Source organism: Acinonyx jubatus, chromosome A2 (genome assembly GCF_027475565.1).
Source record: "Acinonyx jubatus isolate Ajub_Pintada_27869175 chromosome A2, VMU_Ajub_asm_v1.0, whole genome shotgun sequence".
NCBI classification, from domain to species: domain Eukaryota; kingdom Metazoa; phylum Chordata; class Mammalia; order Carnivora; family Felidae; genus Acinonyx; species Acinonyx jubatus.
The window spans coordinates 112,162,604-112,163,184 of record NC_069383.1 but is presented as its reverse complement, the minus strand read 5'-3'; positions in this window follow the sequence as shown (position 1 = coordinate 112,163,184).

The following is a 581-nucleotide window of genomic DNA, read 5'->3' as shown; positions in this document are numbered from 1 at the left end:
CCACAGTGCACAAGTGTTCACTTCTCTCCGTAACCTCATCAACACTTGTTATTATCTTTAGGATAATAGCTATTCTAACATGTGTCAGGTGATATTCATCAAGGTTTTCATTTGCATGCGAAAACACCACAGGTTTCCCACAGATTTGACTATGCTGTATGCCCTCCAGATAAGATACTCCACCTCATTCCAAATCCCCACTCTCACGTGGTTCTATTCTGGCTTTTTCCGCATTCTCCAGGTCTCCTGAACATTCCTTCTCTCTCTAGCTCTCAGGAATTTTAATTGACTCAGATCAATTCAGAGCCACAGTTGGGAGTGGGGTAGAAAGTGTTAAGCACCCCACCGCCCACCGCCACTTCTTCACTCATCGCACACGTTGGCTAAGAGCTAAAGAATCACGGGCTTTGTTTTTCCACCTCTACAACTGGTGGAGAACCACCGGCTGGCTTCAACGCTTCGCACGTTAAGTGCCTGGGACAGCAAAACCTTGCAAAATTACCAGTCCCCCCCCTGTTGGTTCTTACAGCGCCTGCGCAGAAGCCAGTGCACAAGCTTGGCGCTGTTGAAGCCCACCTCCG